Here is a 17,894-nt window from a genome sequence, read left to right on the forward strand (position 1 = left end):
CAGGCCCGCAACATATCCTCAAGAGTCTGAATGGTCCTCTCGGACTGACCATCCGTCTGCGGGTGATAGGCAGTACCTATGAGGAGTTTGGTACCCATCTCCTCGTGAAACTTTTTCCAAAACCACATATCCCTATCCGAAACAATAGATACCGGCACCCCGTGCCTAGAAACGATCTCACGAATAAACACATCGGCCAGCTATTCAGAATTTAAGGTCTCTCGAATTGGCATGAAATAAGCGCTCTTGACCAGTCTATCAACGATTACCTAAATGGTGTCATAATTACCGCTAAGGGAACCAGGCAGTCTAGTAACAAAATCATCGTAAGATGTTCCCATTTCCACTCAGGTATTTCCAACGGCTGAAGTTTCCTAAACGGCTTCTGATGCTCGGCTTTAACTTGTAGACACGTCGAACACTTACTCACATACTGAGCCACCTCAAACTTCATCGCATGCCACCAATAATTCTTCTTCGGGTCTTGGTACATCTTGGTCGCGCCCAGATGAATGGTATAGCGCGACTTGTGCGCTTCATCTAAAATTTTACCCCTGAATCCCCCATACTTCGATACCCATAAACGCCATCCTTATACTTTTCCCAATGCCGACGTCTTCCAACAACTTTTCATGACCCCAAATACGTTCTGACGTAATCCATTCCACCTGTAACGCTTCATTCTGGACATTGGCTATTTGTTTCAAAATGTCGGGTTTAAGAATGAGCTGGTAAGATTTCACACGGATATGTTTTGGTCTCTTCTTCCGGCTCAACGCGTCGGCTACCACGTTAGCCTTACCGGGATGGTACATAATTTCTAGGTCATAGTTCTTATTCAACTCCAACCATCGACGCTGTCGCAAATTTAGTTCCTTTTGCTCGAAGCAATACTTTAAACTCTTATGACTTGTATAGATAACACAAGGAACCCCGTACAAATAATGCCACCACAACTTAAGCGCCAACACAACCGCCACCAGCTCCAAGTCGTGAGTAGGATAATTCGCCTCATGAGGCTTCAACTGCTGTGAGGCTTAAGCGATGACTTGACCTCACTACATCAAAACACACCCAAGCCCCTGATAAGAGGCATCAGAATACACTACTAAATCATCGGTGCCATCAGGTAAAGCTAAAATCAGAGCATGCGTCAATCGGTTCTTCAGCTCGAGAAATGCCTCCTCTTGCTCTGTGCCCCAAACGAACTTGACGCTCTTCTTAGTCAACTTGGTCAATGACGAAGCAATTTTTAAAAAGTCGCGAATAAATCGGCGGTAATACCCCGCCAAACCCAACTACGAATTTCAGATAGAGACTTAGGAGATTCCCATTCATTCACGGCTTCCACCTTTGCAGGGTCAACCAAAATACCACTCGGGTTAATAACATGACCCAAGAACTGAACCTCGCGCAACCAAAAAGAACACTTAGAAAACTTTGAATACAACTTATTCTTTCGCAGAGCTTCCAAAACTTCCGTGAGATGACCGGCGTGATCGGATTAACTTTTGGAATATACAAGAATGTCATCGATGAATACAATAACAGAGCGATCGAGCATCGGTCTACACACCCGGTTCATGATCCATGAACGTAGCCGGTGCGTTGGTCAAACCGAAAGACATCACGAGGAACTCATAATGTCCATAACGGGTGCGGAAGGCGGTCTTAGGAATATCATCCTCCCGAATTTTCAACTGATGATACCCAGACCTAAGGTCGATCTTCGAGAACCAACTAGCTCCTTGGAGCTGATCAAATAAGTCGTCGATTCTCGGAAGAGGGTACGATTTTTCACAGTGAGCTTATTCAATTCACGGTAGTCAATGCACATTCGCATGCTACCGTCCTTCTTCTAAACCAACAGGACCGGGGCACCCCACGGTGAGATGCTCAGTCGAATGAAGCCTTTATCGAGCAAGTCTTCCAACTGGGACATAAGTTCTTTCATTTCATTCGGTGCTAGACGGTAAGGGGCTCGAGCAACGGGTTTTGCGCCCGGCTCAAGGTCTATCTGGAACTCGACCTCGCGGTTCGGCGGCACATCCGACAAATCATCTGGAAATACCTCCAGGAAATCCTGAACAATAGGAACATCACCGACGGTAGCCACCTCGGTTTTCATATTTATAGCATATGCTAGATACGCCCCGCAGCCCCGCTGCATCAACCTTCCCGCCTTAAGCATGGATATGATATGAGGCATCACACCATTCCGGTCACCGAAGAACGTAATTCAGGTCCCATCTGGGGCCCTTAGACGTACAGGTTTCTGACCACAAACGATCTGAGCATTAACACTTGCGAGCTAATCAATCCCAACCACCACATCGAAACCGCCAAGCAGAATCAAGTACAGCCGCACCGGAAATCTATACCCAGACAACTCGATGGAACAACCCTAGACACGGGACTACGACAACCTCAACCTCAAACACATTGACTACGCGCTCGGGTGATTTATCCAATGAGGAACAGAAAGCGGTAGAACATAAGACTTCTACTGGCACCCGAACCCAATAAGACAGAAGCTTGTAATTCGTCAAGTAAAAAGGTATCTAGGATAACATTACGCTCCTACTTAGCTAAACAGTTGTACATACATTCTTGACGGAGCGAAGAATTTAAGCGGTCCCTATATCGATAACAATATATATATATATGACATCCACCTATAACATCAGGGTCGAGCAAACGTACAACGCAAACACGTAACATCAACGCATGCAAACACAAAGTAGGCATACGCAACATCCGTAGTCGAAACGACTACAACTCCGCCAAATATAGGCCAAACAATAATGTATATATGTGTTTGTATATATATATATATATAACATCCCAAGGCCTACCAGATACTAGCAAGCCTATATAAAATCGTTTAAAACATTTCATTATGTAAGAAAAACACTTAGGTGTGCATACCAGCCCAAAACATAAAAAGAGTTATAAAAGGGCATCATGAACTCACCTGACACAAGACGCGGACTTACCACGAGCTAGAGAATCTCAAAGAAATCCCAAAACACAAACACCTGTCGGTTTACATTCAATCAATACTAATGACATCAAGATGACTCGTTTATCCAACGAGAAGTTCTAACATGGTTTAAGTTACCTAAACCCTCGACGTCATCAAACTTACTCACAACAGCCCCCGAAGTCTCACATTCACCAGTTCGACCCTTAGGTACTCCCGGGAATAAGGAATTCCAAAATTACCCCCGGAAGCACTAGTTGATACTAATACGCGCGTTTAAAGTCGATTAGGCCATTAACATCCAACTCTGCCCCATGTGGACCCAACATGATAAAATCACAGCCAACAAGTCCATACGACGCTACACGAGTCAAATGGGTCGGTAACTCGCAGGTACAATGCACTAACTACTCAATAAACGCAATTGCGCGTTGTACCGACCCGTTGGAGTAACCGTCAACCAATTCATCCCATAACTTATAAAAATGAATTTGAATAGCCCATACATCAAACCAAGTGTCCCCAAGCTGAATTGGTCGTTAATCACTTCAACCCCCGCGTTAAACGCACCAAACTACAATTCTAGTCAACCGAACACTAATAATCAAGCTACAACTAGTTGACCAATATAACAAACACCAATGAACACAATACTTAAGTATGATATACGGGACAAACCTAGGATGATTGGGGTGCAAAAACTCACTTCAAACAGCCCCGACAAGAACACAATTGAACATCCACCGGTTAAGCTTAAAACAAACTTATTGATCAACAACGAGTAAAACGTATAGATTTTAGCATGGGAAGATGCATTTAACTACATAGGATAACCTTTGATATAAATTATTAAATTTTTAACAGACTTTAATAAATGTCTTAGGTTTACAAAAATATTTTTATTATATTTTTCTATTGGACACAAAAATTATAAAAATTCCTCCAACACAGCAAGGTACGTGCTGCTATTTCAGTGCGCATCAAAATGGTTTTATTTTTATAAAATTCATTACCAAACAAAATGAAACGGTTCCAATTGATTTTTAACTCAAAATATTAAGTTTCAGAAGTGGAACCAACTAATTTGGACTTGTTGAAAAAGAGTTATGATGACGGGAAGACAGACCAGTATCCATCATCCCGCATCAGCTTTGACACTCGATTTATAAATTCACAAAAACCATTCAAATCTCGTCCAAAAATTACATATTATACCTTTCTGGAAACTAGAATCAAAGTAGAACATCATGCAAAGAATAATCGATCAAAAACAAAGGATTATCATCGCATTAAAGACCCTACAATAAACGTATACGAATCTGTCCGCAAACTGTTATCATCAAAACTCAATCTTAACGTGTTCAATAACGGGTTTAATGGTGAAAAAGACATGGGGAATCATAAAACCGACCTTGAATTGAAGTTTATACGGTTCAAACTTGGCTGCACAGAATATAAATCGCCAGGGGGGGTCTGGTCCGATCGGCTGCGCATGGGGTTTAGGGTTAGGGTTTTTCATTATTTTATGATATAAAATAAATGTTACACATTAGCCCTCAAAGTTTAAGGGATATGGTAACTTGGAAGGAAAGGTTGGATAATTTAACTTACAGAGATGACGTAAAGGCTCCCGAGAAACGTCAGTTAAATCCCGAGAATAATACATACTTTACAAGCTTTAACTCTTGGAACCGAAATTAACGGGCGTTACAAGTCCACCCCCCTTACAACGGAATTCGTCCCCGAATCCCGACGCGACAGGAACAACTGCGGATAGAGTTTCATCATCTCTTCCTCGGACTCCCAAGTAGCCTCGGAACCCCTACGGTGCCTCCACTGCACCTTCACCTGTCTAACCACCTTATTCCTCAAACGCCTTTCCTGACGGTCAAGTATAGCAATAGGATCCTCAACATAGTTCAGCTTACTATCCAGCTCAATATCATCAAGAGGCACATGGGCCTCCTCGTCGGCTAAACATTTCCTCAGATGGGACACGTGGAACGTAGGATGAATCCCCGCGAGCTCATCAGGCAGCTCCAGTCTATACACTACCTCACCAACACGGGATAAAATACGGAACGGACCTATGAACCTCGGACTAAGCTTCCCCCTCTTACGAAAACGAATAATACCCTTCCAAGGGGAAACTTTCAACATAACCCGATCCCCAGCCTCAAACAAAATAGGCCTTCGCCTCTTTTCCACATAAGACTTTTGAAGATCCTGACCGGCCTTCATAAAAGCCCTCATCTTATCGAGCTTCTCGGTCGTAGCCTCGACCACCTCCAAACTACCCAACTGCTTCTGACTAAAGAAACCCCAACAGACTGGAGTCCTACACCTCCTCCCATACAGCATCTCAAACGGTGGCATCCCAATTGTGGCGTGATAACTGTTTTTATACGAGAACTCTACCAACGGTAAGTGACGATCCCAACTACCACTAAAATCGATTACACAGGCCCGCAACATATCCTCAAGAGTCTGAATGGTCCTCTCGGACTGACCATCCGTCTGCGGGTGATAGGCAGTACCGATGAGGAGTTTGGTACCCAACTCCTCGTGAATCTTTTTCCAAAACCACATATCCCTATCCGAAACAATAGATACCGGCACCCCGTGCCTAGAAACGATCTCACGAATAAACACATCGGCCAGCTATTTAGAATTAAAGGTCTCTCGAATTGGCAAGAAATGAGCGCTCTTGGTCAGTCTATCAACGATTACCTAAATGGTGTCATAATTACCGCTAAGGGTACCAGGAAGTCTAGTCACAAAATCATCGTAAGATGTTCCCATTTCCACTCAGGTATTTCCAACGGCTGAAGTTTCCTAAACGGCTTCTGATGCTCGGCCTTAACTTGTAGACACGTCGAACACTTACTCACATACTGAGCCACCTCAAACTTCATCGCAGGCCACCAATAATTCTTCTTCAGGTATTGGTACATCTTGGTCGCGCCCAGATGAATGGTATAGCGCGACTTGTGCGCTTCATCTAAAATTTTACCCCTGAATCCCCCATACTTCGGTACCCATAAACGCCCATCCTTATACTTTTCCCCATCGCCGACGTCTTCCAACAACTTTTCATGACCCCAAATACGTTCTGACGTAATCCATTCCACCTGTAACGCTTCATTCTGGACATTGGCTATTTGTTTCAAAATGTCGGGTTTAAGAATGAGCTGGTAAGATTTCACACAGATATGTTTTGGTCTCTCCTTCCGGCTCAACACGTCGGCTACCACGTTAGCCTTACCGGGATGGTACATAATTTCCAGGTCATAGTTCTTATTCAACTCCAACCATCGACGCTGTCGCAAATTTAGTTCCTTTTGCTCGAAGCAATACTTTAAACTCTTATGACTTGTATAGATAACACAAGGAACCCCGTACAAATAATGCCACCACAACTTAAGCGCCAACACAACCGCCACCAGCTCCAAGTCGTGAGTAGGATAATTCGCCTCATGAGGCTTCAACTGCTGTGAGGCTTAAGCGATGACTTGACCTCACTGCATCAAAACACACCCAAGCCCCTGATAAGAGGCATCAGAATACACTACTAAATCATCGGTGCCATCAGGTAAAACTAAAATCGGAGCATGCGTCAATCGGTTCTTCAGCTCGAGTAATGCCTCCTCTTGCTCAGTGCCCCAAACGAACTTGACGCTCTTCTTAGTCAACTTGGTCAATGACGAAGCAATTTTTAAAAAGTCGCGAATAAAGCGGCGGTAATACCCCGCCAAACCCAACTACAGATTTCAGATAGAGACTTAGGAGATTCCCATTCATTCACGGCTTCCACCTTTGCAGGGTCAACCAAAATAACACTCGGGTTAATAACATGACCTAAGAACTGAACCTCGCGCAACCAAAAAGAACACTTAGAAAACTTTGAATACAACTTATTCTTTCGCAGAGCTTCCAAAACTTCCGTGAGATGACCGGCGTGATCGGATTAACTTTTGGAATATACAAGAAAGTCATCGATGAATACAATAACAGAGCGATCGAGCATCGGTCTACACACCCGGTTCATAAGATCCATGAACACAGCCGGTGCGTTGGTCAAACCGAAAGACATCACGAGGAACTCATAATGTCCATAACCGGTGCGGAAGGCGGTCTTAGGAATATCATCCTCCCGAATTTTCAACTGATGGAACCCAGACCTAAGGTCGATCTTCGAGAACCAACTAGCTCCTTGGAGCTGATCAAATAAGTCGTCGATTCTCGGAAGAGGGTACGATTTTTCACAGTGAGCTTATTCAATTCATGGTAGTCAATGCACATTCGCCTGCTACCGTCCTTCTTCGTAACGAACAGGACCGGGGCACCCCACTGTGAGATGCTCGGTCGAATGAAGCCTTATCGAGCAAGTCTTCCAACTGGGCCATAAGTTCATTTCATTCGGTGCTAGACGGTAAGGGGCTCGAGCAACGGGTTTTGCGCCCGGCACAAGGTCTATCTGGAACTCGACCTCGCGGTTCGGCAGCACATCCGACAAATCATCTGGAAATACCTCCAGGAAATCCCGAACAATAGGAACATCACCGACGGTAGCCACCTCGGTTTTCAAATTTATAGCATATGCTAGATACGCCCCGCAGCCCCGCTGCATCAACCTTCCCGCCTTAAGCATGGATATGATATACTTATAGGAATTGCTTCGATAACCGATACGGGACTAAACGGAGCTATTTTACAAATAATCTCTTATGGCTTTGTTGGTGCTGCACTTTTTTTCTTGGCAGGAACGAGTTATGATAGAATACGTCTTGCTTATCTCGAGGAAATGGGTGGAGTAGCTATCCCGTGGCGTCGCACCATTCCGGTCACCAAAGACTGTAATTCGGGTCCCATCCGTGGCCCTTAGATGTATAGGTTTCTGACCACAAACGATCTGACCATCAACACTTGCGAGCCAATCCATCCCAAGCACCACATCGAAACCGCCAAGCGGCATCAAGTACAGCCGCACCGGAAATCTATACCCAGACAACTCGATGGAACAACCTTGAACAGCCCTAGACACGGGAACGGATTTTCCTACGACAACCTCAACCTCAAACACATTGACTACGCGCTCGGGTGATTTATCCAATGAGGAACAGAAAGCGGTAGAACATAAGACTTCTACTGGCACCCGAACCCAATAAGACCGAAGCTTGTAATTCGTCAAGTAAAAAGGTATCTAGGATAACATTACGCTCCTACTTAGCTAAAAAGTTGTACATACATTCTTGAAGGAGCAAAGAATTTAAGCGGTCAAGTACCAAGGAACCTAGAGTGACAGCATGCTACGCCTCAGCTAAACAATTATGCGCAAAGCGTTCGAGAGGATGGGAAATGAATAGGAGAATTTAAGGAATGAGATGAACTTAAACGCTTACGACACGAGAGTTAGCCGTGTCCTATCCCTATAAAGACGGAACCCTAACATAATCAGACACAAGTGGTATTTAGAACATTGAAGGTAAGGGTAAACTGCTAATAACGTTGATCAAGTGTTATTAGTCGTTTACTTCACCGGCCCGTTCTTAGCCCCTTGCCCCTAACCACATTAGCATTCTATCTAACACTTTACAATTAATCACATACTGGAAACTTTTAAATTCAAAGGAATGACTAAATAATTTAAAGTTATCTATTGGCGTGCAGCTACTAGCGGTGGGCATACTAGTTTCTTTCTTACAGTTCGAGTCCAAGCATTCGGGGATGCTCGGATCCCTCGAAACATGGCTCTGATACCAACTTGTAAGACTTCGAACCCCGGGAGGCCCACAGTTGGTATTCATACAAAATATTGTTTAAAGTAATTAAACTTGAAAACGGTTTCTTCCATTAAAACAAACATCTCAGAGTGTAAATTCAGCGGAAAACATAAATAGTGAAGTAAGTTCCCAAAAACCCGGGAATTTTGCCCAAAACCAACTTTAAAACATAATTCATGAAACTATTTAAAATCAAATTGTTCAAAGTACATTCTTCATTCCACGTATGCCCTTCACCATCCATGTAGCTTCGTGCACGTCCAAGCGATAAGGCATCCTCTTCCTAACCTGAAACTCACACTAACATGCACACAAAGTCAGCTTGAGCTGAATGAGTTCATGTTATAAGTAAATAATATCAGTAATAACAAATACGGTAGACATACCAAAAGTTTGTAAAGGAAAAAGAGTGCATCCATTAAGTCATCATTACCGAAGACTAAACATTCTCATAAATACATATACAAAAGATATATATATATATAAACATCCTTTCAAGTACATCCCTATATATATATATATATATATATATATATATATATATATATATATATATATATATATATATATATATATATATATAACATCCACGTATAACATCAGGGTCGAGCAAACGTACAACCCAAACACGTAACATCAACGCATGCAAACACAAAGTAGGCATACGCAATATCCGTAGTCGAAACGACTACAACTCCGCCAAATATAGGCCAAACAATAATGTATATATGTGTGTGTGTGTGTCTATATATATATATATATATATATATATATATATTTAACATCCCAAGGCCTACCATATACTAGCAAGCCTATATTAAATCATTTAAAACATTTCATCATGTAACAAAAACACTTAGATGTGCCTGCCAGCCCAAAACTTAAAAAGAGTTATAAAAGGGCATCATGAACTCACCTGACACAAGACGCGGATTCACCACGAGCTAGAAAATCTCTAAGAAATCCCTAAACTCAAACACCTGTCAGTTTACAATCAATCAATACTAATGACATCAAGATGACTCGTTTATCCTATGAGATGTTCTAACATGGTTCGGGTTACCTAACCATCGACATCATCAAACTTACTCACAAAAGCACCCGAAGTCTCACATTCACCAATTCGACCCTTAGGTACTCCCGGGAATAAGGAATTCCGAAATTACCCCCGGAAGCACTAGTTGATACTAATACGCGCGTTTAAAAGTCGAATAGGCCATTAACTTCCAACTCTGCCCCATGTGGACCCAACATGATAAATTCACAGACAACAAGTCCACACAACGCTACACGAGTTAAATGGGTCGGTAACTCGCAAGTACAACGCACCAACTACTCAATAAACGCAATTGCGCGTTGTACCGACCCGTTGCAGTAACCGACAACCAATTCATCCCATAACTTATAAAAATGAATTTTGAACAGCCCATACATCAAACCAAGTGTCCCCGAGCTGAATTGGTCGTTAATCACTTCAACCCTCGCGTTAAACGCACCAAACTAGAATTATAGTCTACCGAACACTAACAATCAATCTACAACTAGTTGACCAATCTAACAAACACCAATGAACACAATACTTAAGTATGATATACGGGACATACCTAGGAAGATTGGGGTGCAAAAACTCACTTCAAACAGCCCTGACTGGATTACAATTGAACATCCACCGGTTAAGCCTAAAACGAACTTATCGATCAATAACGAGTAAAACGTATAGATTTTAGCATGGGAAGATGCATTTAATTACATAGGATATCCTTTGTAATAAATTATTAAATTTTTAACAGACTTTAATAAATGTCTTAGGTTTACAAAAATATTTTTATTATATTTTTCTATTGGACACAAAAATTACAAAAATTCCTCCAACACAGCAAGGTACGTGCAGCTATTTCAGTGCGCAAGAAAATGGTTTTATTTTTATAAAATTCATTACCAAACCAAATTAAACGGTTCCAATTGATTCTTAACTCAAAATATTAAGTTCCAGAAGTGGAACCAACTAATTTGGACTTGTTGAAAAAGAGTTATGATGTAGGGAAGACAGACCAGAATCCATCATCCCGCATCAGCTTTGACACTCGATTTTATAAATTCATAAAAACCATTCAAATCTCGTCCAAAAATTACATATTTTACCTTTCTGGAAACTAGACTCAAAGTAGAACATCAAGTAAAGAAGAATCGATCAAAAAAAAAATAGATTATCATCGCGTTAAAGACCCAATAATAAATGTATACGAATCTTTCAGCAAACTGTTATCATCAAAACTCAATCTTAACGTGTTCAATAACGGGTTTAATGGTGAAAAAGACATGGGGAATCATAAAACCGACATTGAATTGAAGTTTTTACGGTTCAAACTTTGCTGCACAGAAGATAAATCGCCAAGGGGGGTCTGGTCCGATCGGCTGTGCGTGGGGTTTAGGGTTAGGGTTTTTCATTATTTTATGATATAAAATAAATGTTACACATTAGCCCCCAAAGTTTAAGGGATATGGTAACTTGGAAGGAAAGGTTGGATAATTTAACGTACCGAGATGACGTAGAAACGTCGGTTAAATCCCGAGAATAATACATATTTTACAAGCTTTAACTCTTGGAACCGAAATTAACGGGCGTTACATCCTTGGATCGTTTGTTAAAGTAGAGATTTGTGGGCAAATTCAAGTTTCTTGGTGGTTCAGACCTCACAATCTCTGACCTTATGGGTGTTCTGCATGTACTGACTGCTTTATTCTTCTTTGCCTCTTCAATCTCCGATTCTTCAAACCATCTTTTGATCGTCCCATCAGATTTCACCAACAATCTTCCCATGTTCGCACCCTTCTTGTGCAGAGCACTCATCATCTCGGCTCATGTAACCTCCTCCATTCTTCTTCTATCTTCTTGTAATCTTTTCTGTGTTTCCAAGTACAATCTCTGATCTCTATTGTATATGTCAATCAATAGTTCATGGGGCATTCTCTTAAATTGTTCTTCAGACATTCCTTTCTCTATCACAATCTCTTTTAAAGTTTCTACTCTCTGTGGATCTTCAAACCACTTTCTCACTTCTTCTTCTTTCTTTTGAGCCTCTTCCTTTTCTTTATCCATTCTCATCTTTAATTCCTTTTCTATCATGTAATCTTCAGAACTCTTTTTTGTCCTTGTAGGAGTCTTTTACCAGTTTTACTTTTCTTTCAAGGGCTTTAAAGGATAGACTGATCAATGAGTCCTATTTGTAGCCATGCAATTGAAGAAATTTAATATCCTTGTGTTTGGCCCTCAATACTTCATATTCAGTTTCAGCTCTGGCCTATTCTTCTTTCTTCTTTTTGATTTTCTCTACCTCAGCCTTTTCTTTTTCCTTCTTCTTGCTCATTTTATTAACGTAATTGGCCACATCATCAACTAAATCTTTTTTATACATCTGATCAAAAGTTCTGAATGACTGCAAGTTCAAGAATGTTGGCCTATGGCTAGCCTTCAGCATGAATTCTCTTTAACTTTCTCGGCTTCTCCATACTTTAGCCTCTTGTCTGGTGCTTTCCTTTGACATTCTTTCAATGTACTTCTTGTCATATCCAAGGCTTAGCAAGTAGGATTTATCTTCATTTTCTTTTTCATCATCCTTCAATGTTCTTTCTTCATCATCATCCAGTTCAATTGGTTCATCAAGATTGTGAAGTGCTTCAATTATTGGTTCTTCAACATGGATAGTTTCAGCCCCTTCAACAGCTACTGGTTTAGCTTCCCTTCTTTTGTACACTTTCACCTTTACGGATTTTTGTCTTTTGGGCTTGGGTGTCACAATTTCAGTAGTTTCTTTTCTTTTTAGGGAGTCTCTCACTTCAGCTTCTGATTCTGTTGGTTGAGTAATTATAGGTTCTTCTTACACATCCATTTTTTCTTCATCAACAGTTTGTGTAATTATTGGCTGAGTGGTTTGTGTTACCAGCTCTTCATTAAAAATCTCTTCAACTATTGGTTCCTTGACATGAGTATCTTCATTCTCTTTAGTAACTTCATGTATGATAGGTTCATTTGTTTCAACTGCCTCTTCTACTCTTCGTTCTTTTTGCATATCACTGTTGAGCTTCATAAAGTCCTTTTGAGCCTTTTTGGCAGCTGACACAATTTCAGGATGATGTCCTTCTGATTTATTTAGAATGTGTGTAAGAGTTTTCATTATCACTAACTTCACCATTGAACTAGCTGATATTTTAATTGTTTCTTCCTCAGAGGCTATTGGGTTTACTGGGCCCAAACCAAGGTCTTGTCCTTTTGGTAATTTAGTTTTAGGTTCTTCAAGCTCATGTTCATATTGTAAGGGCTCAGGTTCATCATTATCAGTCTGTGTTGCTTTTAATGACTCCAATGCGTCAGCCTCCTTTCTCATTCTTTCTTCCTCCTCCTCCTTTCTCCTCATCTCCATGAATGCTTCAAGCACTTCTTGATCTATTTCTTCTTCTTCTGGTTGTTCTTTAGCCATTGCATCCATTTCTGCATTCTTGAGTTTTGTGGCTGTTTTTTCTGATTCGACTTCAGCAACATCCGGATCAATTATATCATCTTTCTGTAAAAACTCATCTCTAAAAGTTACTTTTGGAGTGGCCTTCGGACGCAGATCTTCCTCTGTTTGACCCACCCCTTTTCCTTTCAATTTTCTTCTCTTAATTTTCTCAGGGGTCTCTTCTTCCTCATCCTTAGACTCCCCCTCTTCCTGTGCCCCTTCAACATATCCTTCAATGATCATCTTTAAAGCATCTGAGGGTCCTGAGCCAACATCTGAGGGTCCTGCATCTGCAGCCTCATCAAATGAATTGGCATAATTATCTTTAATTAATCTCAAACCTTCCGCATCTTCATTATTCTCCCCTGTTTTGGTGCATCTGAGGTCTTCTCAACCTCAGAATGCTCTAGGGTTTGAATTTTCATTAAGGCTTGTGCAGTGAATACTCAAGTGCTTTATTTCTGATCTCCAGGACAACATTTTTCTCTTTTAACATAATGTTCTAAAACTCTAGATTTGTATTTTCCACAATGATGTCATATATGTTTGGGCTGGAAGGTGGTGTTTCTTGAGAGGGTTTAGGTTCTGGTTCAGAGAATGTCTCAGGTGAAGAGGTTTCTGGTGAGGGTAGTTTAGAGTTTTCAGGTTCATAGTGTATGGGTGGTGAGGTTTGAATGGTTTCAGTAGGTATGGTTTCATTGAGAGGTGAGATTGTAGGTTTTGTAATGTGTACTTCTTGGATTGGAGATATGGGTGGTGTGATGATTGGTTCTTGGAGAGGAGATGTGGGTGAAGTTGGAATGTGTGTCTCATCGATTGGCTCTGGCTCTGAGTTCAGGGGTTCTGTTGTGACCGGAGATGAGGGAATATCAGCATTAGCATGTGATGTGGTCTAAAATATACATATTATTATATAAATATTCTCTACATTTTGAAGTACTTTTGAGCCAAGTTTTTTTATTGAATAATATTATTAGTTGGTTTTTAAAGATTCAAGAGACAACGAGCTAAACTAAAGTATTTTTATAAAATTGATGGCAGTGAATTCTTTTGAACTATGAATTTACTATATATCTATTTTATCATATGCATTAATAATATTCAATCAAATTAATCATAATAGTAATGCATGTTAAATGGTTTCGTTGGTTTAGAGTTGCCGGGTATTTAATTGACATCTAATTTTCATAGGGTAATTAACTAGAGATTGATGAACATGGGCTGCATATTAAATTTAGTGCATTTAAGCTTCAAAATCAAATGGGCCGGAATTGAAACAAGATTTGGGTCATCCAAACTCAACCCATGTGAAGATTTAAACGCAAAAAGTTTTAAGGAATGGAGAAGGAGGTTTTTCTGAACCTACTGCCGTGAGAAGCCAATCAGAGGTTTGAGGCAGCAGCCGCTAGCCATTGTTGCTGAGTTGGACAGCCATTAAGCAAGCAAAAAGAGAAAGAGCAAGCAGGAGTTATTCAACGAGAGCAAGCAGGGTTTTATCTCTACTCAACCAAACACTATTTTTCTGGTTTGAATTTACTATTTTCATAATGAATTTAGTGTTTGAACCTAATTATTATTTTATATCCTGGAGTATGGTTGTTGACTAAAACCCTAGCTACCTAGGTTTTTGATGACTACTTTGTGATTTGAGGATTTTTCTTGGTTTTTGGTTTTTATTGTTGGATTAATACTAAAGTAAAGGATCTTTTTACAATTGATTTGATGTGTTTGCATATATAGTTTTGATTTATTATTGATCTTTGTTCCTTATGTGTCTTGTTGAAAATCTTTCAGTTATAGACGCATATTTAGGTCGCTTACTGTGTGTTTGTGATTATTTTATGGTTTTACTAGACGTAGTAATCCATATGAACATTCATTGGTGATTTATTAAGATTTTATATTCTACCTATCTAGAGACTGAGGGGTAATAGATAGTCGGATTGTCCTTGGGATTTGGCGTTTAGGCTAGAACGCTCTGACAGGAGGTTTCCTAGATTTCCCTAGTTTCATTGTAATTTCGTGTCTTATCGATTGTTCTTAGGTTACCCCTTGCACTTTAGGGTTTATTGAGATAGTGAGACTGACAGGTAATCTATCTTTTAGGGTACTTTAGTATTGTTGGAGAGACTGAGAGGTAATTCGACTAACCGGTAAGTTTACATGCCCCTTAGGTTTCTTTTAGGTGACACCCGGAGAATGATCAGGGATCCATTAGGTTGTCTAAGGGTGCCGTATTTTAAGATCCCGGTTCCATCATAGTTTCCATAGACGAGAGAAATCCAAGATTCACAAGTAGGATTCTAAACCTAGGTAGTGCTTCTCCCATCTTTGAGTTTGTCTAGGTCATAGAGTTGAAGTTTTACATTGTAAGTGTCTAGTGTTAATTTTAGTTTAAGTATTTTTTAGTTTATAGTTAATAAATAAAAAAACACAAAAACAATTAAATCTATTTAGTTAAGTTATTAGTTAGAGTCTAGTTTAGGTGTCGCTAGTGTCATTTGCGTTCGATATCTAGACTTCATTAGGCTTTACTACATGTCTAGTGGTCTAGCATTAGAAGAGTCTAGGTTTATAAATTTAAAACTAGAGTGTCTAGGTTAGGTTAATATTTTATAGACCGCTTTCAGCACATCAGCATGTTCAGAGTCATTAGAGTCAGTGTCATCATTGTTTACTGCAGGGCTTGGGGAATCTGGTGGAGTGATTTTCTGAATGGTGTCAGTGACATTTGACACCACATTGGCTATAAAGTCATCCTCATCCGTATGCTTAGTTGTAATGTTGCTAGGGCCCTCCACATGTTCATCAACCAGGTTAGTGATCCCAATTTCAGGTCCTTTATCCCATTCTTGATCCTCCATGTTTACATCAGATCCTGCACCCATGAATGCGACCATCTCATTCCCAATAGGATCAATTACTAACTCATTCACTTCAGCATTATGACCCATATCTTCTACATTTTCGGCTTCATGAGCAATTGGTTCATTGAGAAGCTCATTTCCAGCACCATCACCTCCAACATCTTGATGGTCATCATTATCATCATTGTTACCTCCAACATCCTCATCTTATTCAACATCACTGTTACCTGGAGTATCAGGTACATCAATCGCTCCTAACTCCGAAACAAGTAACCATGGGAGAATATCCCAGTTTGCGCTATCAGTAAATTTACTCCTTGCATCCTTCAATCATTGACAGATATCAGGTCTTGTAATCTGAGAACTTCTCCTGTCAGTTGCAGATTTTGCAAAGATTTGTTAATGAGAATTTGGAGAATTCTAGGATGCATAAAAAATCGCTAATCCACCTCCTTCTCAGCATTCGAAACCAGACCATTAAAGATAAATCTTGAGAGGTTGAATGGTTGTTGATACAGAATGGCTACTATCATAGTTGCTAATTCTCTGCTCAAAAGAGTCCAAGTCCCTCTCCTTGGAGACAAGGACTAGATCACATGATGTATTAACAATCGGTTGTTTAGGGGAAAACTGCCCTTCTGAAATTGTCCTTCCTTTACATCCCCTTGATATCCCATAGTTTCTTGAAATATTCTTATCAGTCTTGGGATGGAATATGATGGCTGTACTTCATGATTGTCATTCAAGAGCAGTGCCTCTCTGATTGTAGCTACAATGATTTCAATGTCTTGATTTAGGACACAGGCCTTTATTCTCCTCCCATTAGGGTCATTCACAAAATTGCAGAGTTCCAAAAATTGGAGATGTGATTTCTGTAGATTGTTGGGCTCTCTGTCAAAGCAACCCTCAAGTTGGAGTTGTGTAGGAAGTTGATTATGAGTTCCAACTCCCTATTGTCATTGTATACCTCTAACCGGGAACACATATTACGCTTCTTTTTGAATTTCATGGCCACCAGTTTTGCAAAATAGAATTACAGTCAGTACATATAAATGCATAAACGATAGTTGAGGTTAGTTAAAGAGGAATGGTGTCTTCAGTAACCTGTTCCGTAGTAATATGCGTACTTACACAAACAAGTAAACGATTAGCAAGATAATTAATTAGAAACCCTAATTCCGAAATCGGAGATACAACAATCGAGTATCGATATCTCACCAAAGTCGAAACAAAGCTAATGGCTGTAATCGAAGTAGTATAAAGCACAAGTAAATGATTCGAGAAAGAATGGGATGCACGAGTAAGAGGGTTTGATATTTGGATGAAAGAGGGAAATTAAAATGTTGAAAAAGTTTCTAAGTCCCCCTTTATACCTAACGTTTGCTTGGTACAATACCTTTTGTCGTCTAGTGCGTGACAGTAGTCATTTAATTCAAATTAAGTGTACCTCTCTTGCTCGAGCATACAGCCAAAAGAACAGCTGTCTCCCACTGTACTCAAAGATAGTACAATTTATGCTCGACATACTTGTATGGTTATGATGCTCGAGACCCAGTATACCTGAGATAGTTTGCTCGAATACACTTGTGCCTGATGCCTTAAGCCAAATTGTTAATATATGCTCGAGTATTGGGTCATACTCGACAGTTTTAGATTCAATGAGTCTAAGAGTGTGCGCATGGCAGGTAGTGTGCTCGGGGTACTTAGAAAAATTGACTCAGTCATGTGTACTCGAGACACACTTATTTCTTAACCTTACTCG

This window comes from Bidens hawaiensis, unplaced genomic scaffold, assembly GCF_021521415.1.
Source record: "Bidens hawaiensis isolate Kalapana, Puna unplaced genomic scaffold, B.hawaiensis_p1.1 tig00017234_1, whole genome shotgun sequence".
Lineage (NCBI taxonomy): Eukaryota > Viridiplantae > Streptophyta > Magnoliopsida > Asterales > Asteraceae > Bidens > Bidens hawaiensis.